Source organism: Nothobranchius furzeri, chromosome 12 (assembly GCF_043380555.1).
Source record: "Nothobranchius furzeri strain GRZ-AD chromosome 12, NfurGRZ-RIMD1, whole genome shotgun sequence".
NCBI lineage: Eukaryota > Metazoa > Chordata > Actinopteri > Cyprinodontiformes > Nothobranchiidae > Nothobranchius > Nothobranchius furzeri.
In genome coordinates, this window is record NC_091752.1 from 58,950,956 (window position 1) to 58,956,955 (window position 6,000).

The following is a 6,000-nucleotide window of genomic DNA, read 5'->3' on the forward strand; positions in this document are numbered from 1 at the left end:
TTTAACAACTTTTAACAACTATCAATGGTGGCTGAAGTTTAAATGCACAGAAATAAGCCATAAATACAGTTTCCACTCTCAAAGTAGTCACACTTTGTTGATCCAAACACTGCTGATCTCTCAACACAAATGATGGGCAGATTAAACAGTTCATTTCGATGCTTCTCCCACACAACGGGTGTTTGGATCTAACTTCCTCGTTTATTGCTCGGACTGTATCGCAAGATCTCGAAAATCCCGCACATGCTTGTTTGCCCACCTCAGGTCTCCGCACCGGAGCGGAGCCGTTGTAGAGCGGGTACCAGTAAAAATTGAGTTCGGAAGCGAGCGGCTGCGGAAGGCGGGGGTGGACCGGAGCGGAGCGGAGGTAGTGGAATTTGGGGGTTAGTCTCATTTAATCTTTCGGAAGTGCTGTTTTTTTTTTCTTTCCTCCTCTTTTACAGTGTAGGGTTTGGTAAATTGAGTGCTTTAAGAGCTCAATATTTATATTACCTCTACTTATGACCAACAAGCTGTGACAATCTATCTAAATATAGAATATCAAACCTGCTTGGTCTTTACTGTGTTTATCATAATATTCTAGGATTCTTTGTTTATTAAGGGATTGTATACACTTTGTTTTGATTCAGAAAGGAGTCAGGTTTATAAAAGTAAGAATTTATTTTACCAACAATTAAAACATGACCAGTTAACTAACATTTTACTGTGATGGATGGAACTAGATATGATGTATGAAACCTATGTGTGAATGCAATGTTAGTCAGACCTTCTCTTTCTAGGAGAGCTGACTTCTGGATGTAAAAGAATTTCGTTTGCGTTAAGCTATGAAGTTGATTATTATCAAAAGCACATCAGACGCTATCTGTGTGTCCACATTACCCGTTTTCGGAGACCCTCTTGGTGGATCCGAAGGTCAGAGAGGTCGGATGACCTCGGCACCGAAGGGCTGTAGAATACCGTGGCACCGACTCTTCAGTCCAGAGATGTCTCAGGTCACAACAGATGGATGGAACCACGCGTCTGGGACTCTTTAAGGAGTCGGAACAATAGCTCATTCTGCAGGAACTGTTTGCTTCATCAGCTTTGTAGGTGCAAAAAGGTTTTGACGACGTGTCAAAAGCTTTGATGGGTTAAAGAGGGTCTTGCTTCAGATGGTCGGTCTGAAGCTTTCTCTAGAACTGAGGAATAACCAGAGTAATCTGGTTTTAATGTTCTCATGTTATGATTTGTGTAGCCAACCAGAGGTTGACAAGTTTGAGGAATATTACCAAGAATCTCAGAAAAACACCTTCTTTGATACCGGAGGCTCTGATCTGGAGTAAAGGGCTATTTATGTGTCATGAGTTTAACTTAACCTTACTTTGTTCTTGTGTGAGTGCAACTGGTGATGACCTTGTCATATTAACATGCTGAAACATACTTCAATCACTGTAATCATAACATAACATTAATTTATAACTTAAATCATTGAGCACAGATTAATGAAACATTTCATTTTATTATAATTATTATAAGTAGCAATAAACAAACGTTTCTTTAATGATTATCTAGCTTACAAGTTGTAGATGTTCATATCTGATTTAGGAAATCATTCTTTGATTTAGCAACTAATCCGGGCTGCGAGTGTTCCTTATATGGAGGCATGAAGAATCCTGAAAGATTGGACCTTGAGGAGAGAACATTATTGTTGACAATTCGTTATCTGTGTTTAGAGCTGCAGGCTCTGAGGTCCAGCTGGTTGGATGGAGGCAGGCTGATTTAAAGGGAAGAAGAAAGAAGAAGAAAATATCATTCTATAGCGCCTCTCAAGATCTAAATCACGAGGGTCGTGGTGTGCGATGTACGCTGCTCAGCTCCGACTGGCTCGGTTAGAATTCTCATAGTGGCGTTATCTCAATAGGAGACCCTTTGCTTACCAAAGAGAAGCATGCGGCTGGCTGGTCAGGCCAGACAGAGCTGGATGGTGGTTCTAAGTCAGGCGTGGGGAACCCTGGTACTCGAAGGCCGGTATCCTGCACGTCTTTGCTCCAACACTTTTGATTCAGTGGTTGATTCACCTGTGCAGCAGCTCATCAGGCTCTGCAGAAGCCTGTTAATCACCTGCTGATTGAAATCAGGTGTGTTGAAGCAGGGTTGAGACTAAGATATGATGGATAGCGGCCCTCGATGGACCAGGGTTCCCCACTCCTGTTCTAAGTCAACAAAGGATGGCCGAAGGCTTTCCAGGAAGAGGAGATATGGTTTTGTGATGTCTTCAAAGAGAAATCTGATCTGTGGAAATTAAGAATGTGCATTTCAAGAAAAGAAAAAGGAGAGCCATGGCTATCAGATTATTTATTCTGCCAGATGAGCTGATAGGTTACACCTGTAACCTATCAGCTCATCACACACCTGTGTGAGAACACACCTGCTCTCATGGCCAGATGACAGGAGTTGTTAGGTTCCCCGTGGCACCCCGGAGTGGTGATAAGCCAGGCTAATGATTAGATGCAGAAAGAAAACAAATCCAGGACAGTGTACAACAATAATATTAATCACCTTATGTGCTCTAATAGGATCTTGATGTGTGGCCTCCATATTTTGCTGAGTGTCCTACAGATATGCAGGTTATTAGTTAATTTACTTTTAACAACAAAGAACAAAATATTTAATCTAAAAGTTATTTACCAGGTGAATCGGCTCACACTTCACTACCAAGTGTCACAGGGTCAGAATCAGTAGCCTCCTTCATGATGTCTTGATGTAATCTAGCTCAAAGCACACAGCAGCATCACGTTAAGCAATAAGCTATAAAACAAAAACATTACAAGTTGAAGGTTGTAAAGATTACATGATAATTAAATATAAGTCACCTTTACTACACCTGTAGGCTGCAGTCAGTGTGGACCATTTACAGCTGCCAAAATCAGTCAATAGCAGATTTCTAGGGTTATTTAGCCTGAAAATAAAATTATATCTAACATCAAAGTGTTGTGGGAGGTAGCCTCTAGAGATGATGAGGAACACTGTGGAGAGCAGAGCAAGAATGGAGCAACAGGTTTTTCTGTAAAATGGGATATTAGTATGAGTCTGGTAAGCTACTCCTTGGTGCTCTCCAGTGGTGACCAGCCAGGCTGAGATGTGAGAAACAAACAGAATAGACAAGACAGCTTTATTTATATACCAACACCAAGCCAACTCAATGTGCTTTACATCAATAAAGACAAACAAAACAAACACAAAAAATGAACAATGGGATTACAAAACATTGAAGCCTAAAACTAGAAAAGTAACATCAATTAAAGATTGTGAAGAGAACTAAATGTGGTTAGCCAGGAATTTCTAAGTAGGTGGAAACATGGTCTGAGGAGAACTGCAGACCAGAAGTAAAGAACTATATCAACTGCTGGACATTTACCATTTAAAGCTGTGGAGCTGGTACTAAAACTAATATATAATTAAAACTAACAGAGATCAGGTATGAGGCTAATCAGGGCGTACTAAGTGTAAGGTGGCTAAGACTAGAGCAGAAAACTAACAGTATAATGAGGCAGTGAGTAGATAAAGTGGTCTGTCATGAATTACTAAACAATTGAAAACATAGGTTAGGCTGAAGGTGACTAGAACTATTGCAGTAAAAGCTGGTAGACTAACAGAATATCAATTAAACTGAAATTTTAAAATTGAGTAGTGAACTAAGCCAGTAAACTAGCCAGCCAGAAGTAAGTGAAAACATTTATTAAGGTGTAAGGTGACAAACTATTACATTATTATTAATATTATTAAGCTGCAGGTGTAAAGTGGCAAGCTAAAACTAATGCTCACTAAAACTAGAAAACTAACTGAAAGTGGCCAGCCAGCACTTACTAAGTATAAGTAATATACTCTGTATAAGAATACAGACAAAGTACAAGGATATTATTTTTTGAAATTATTATTTATAATTTTTTTTTAACCTAGAACATTTCATAAAGCTTGCACTGTCATTCAGAGGGAAGCTGGGATCAGAAGATGACGCGTCACACATTTGTTCATGGGGTGGACAGGCTCCTCTGTGACATCATGGTCCCAGTGTTACAGACACACTGCTGCTGGGAGCTCTGAGCTGGGTGACTATGTAAAAAACAAATAAACAGCAAATATATTTTTAGTTGTTTTTAAAACCAGCAGCACACAATGAGCTAAAACAATTGCATAATGTTAAAACTAGTAAAAATAACTCATCTGCAAGGCTTCCCATTAGGTTGTACTGGTGCAGACATCTAGGTGACTGGATCAGTCTGACAGCAGATTTCTTGAGTAGGTTTAGCCTGAAAAAAATAACTCCATCAAGTTGGGGAAGGGGTCACATGTAAAAAAACACTAAAATACTAGCCATAACAGCCAAGCTACTAAAACTAAATATTTATAATTATAGAAGCTTTGCTGGGACTCAATGCTAATGTTAAACAATAGCTTGGTTCATCTCTAAACTTCCGTTCATCTCCAAGATCTTGGAAGAGGTTGTGGCTAAACAACTCACAGCTGCTCTTGATGAACATAACTATGATAGCTTCCAGTCAGGTTTTCGTAGAGCTCATTCTACTGAAACAGCTCTTCTTAGGGTCTCTAATGACCTTCTGACTCGCAGTGATGCAGGGGACTGTTCTGTTCTGGTCCTGCTGGACCTGACTGCAGCCTTTGACACTGTTGACCATCACCTGCTACTGGAGAGGTTCAGAGACTGGGTAGGCCTATCAGGATCTGCTCTGGAGTGGTTCTCCTCTTATCTCTCTGAGCACTCCTTTTCTGTGGCCATCTCCAAGTTTAGGTCCTCCACCACCTCCCTTACCCATGGTGTCCCACAAGGTTCTGTGCTGGAGCCTCTGCTCTTCCTCCTCTATCTGCTTCCTCTTCAGCACACCCTGAGCTCCTTCAAAGGAATCTCTTACCATCGTTATGCAGATGACATCCAACTGTACATCTCCTTTAAGCCCCATGAGATGTCTAAGCTGCAGCTGTTACACACCTGCTTAGACTCTATTAAAACCTTGATGGCTGGGAGCTTTCTTCAGCTGAATGAAGATAAGACTGAGATCCTCATCTGTGCCCCAGACAAGCTGGTTCCCAAAGTCAGAGACTCTCTTGGTCAGCTTGCTTCCCACACCAAACCTTCTGGCAGGAATCTTGGCGTGACCTTTGACCCAGCTCACCCTGGATTCTCATGTCAGTTCTCTTGTTCGCTTTTTCTTCTTCCATCTCAGGAACATTGCTAAGCTGAGTCCCATTCTGTCTCGCTCTGAACTTGAGACAGTTATCCACACCTTCATCTCCTCACGCTTAGACTACTGTAACTCTCTTTTCACGTGTCTGAGCAGAACCTCCCTGAACCGTCTACAGGTGGTTCAGAATGCCTGTGCTCTGCTTCTGCCCAAGTCCTCCAAACACACCCACGTCACCCCGCTTCTCCTCCAGCTTCACTGGCTGCCAGTCAACTTCAGGATTCATTTCAAGATCCTGGTTCTGGTCTATAGGGCCTTACATGGACAAGCACCATCTTACATTGGTGATCTTCTTAGTCCCTACACCCCCAGCAGGTCCCTGAGGTCCAGTGATCAAAGCCTACTGGATGTGCAGCACCAGGCTAAAGACCAAAGGTGACAGATCATTTGCTGCTGTGGCCCCCAGACTCTGGAACTCTCTCCCCCTGAGCCTGAGATCAGTGGACTCAGTGTTCTCCTTTAAAAAGCAGCTGAAGACTCACTTGTTCAAGCTGGCTTTTGTATGACCTTCTTCACCTCTCTCTCTCTATTCTGCTCTCCCCACCAATTCCACTTTCCTCAGGATCCACTGATTTCCCTTTTTTGTGTTCACTTTCTTTCTTTCTTAACATTTTTTAATCACAGTTGCCTATTTTCTAAATGCTTTTTTATATTTTTACATTTTTTGTTTTTGTGAAGCGCCTCGTGATTTTTATCTTCAGAGGCGCTATAGAAATGATATTTTCTTCTTCTTCTTCTTCTTCTAGCTAAACTACATCTT